Below are 327 nucleotides of genomic sequence, written 5' to 3'. Positions count from 1 at the left end.
AAAAAAAAAAAAAAAAAAAAAAAGAAAAAGAAAGAAACAAAGAAAAAAAAAAGGAAAAAGAAAAAATATTTAATTGGCTCATGGTTCCACAGGCTGTACAAGAAGTACAGCGGCTTCTGTGGAGGCCTCAGGAAGCTTATGATCGTGGTGGAAGGTGAAGGAGAAGCATGTCTTATACATCCCAAGCAGGAGCAAGAGAGGGGGGCAGGGAGGAGCCACACACTTTTAAAAGCAACCAGATCTCGTGAGAATGCACTCCTTATCATGAGAACAGCACCAAAGGGGGACATCTGTGTCCAGGATCCAATCAACTCCCACCAGGACCCA

This window comes from Sapajus apella, unplaced genomic scaffold (genome assembly GCF_009761245.1).
Source record: "Sapajus apella isolate SASKATOON/1434 unplaced genomic scaffold, GSC_monkey_1.0 scaffold14, whole genome shotgun sequence".
In the NCBI taxonomy this organism is placed as follows: domain Eukaryota; kingdom Metazoa; phylum Chordata; class Mammalia; order Primates; family Cebidae; genus Sapajus; species Sapajus apella.
Note: the sequence above shows the minus strand (reverse complement) of the source record.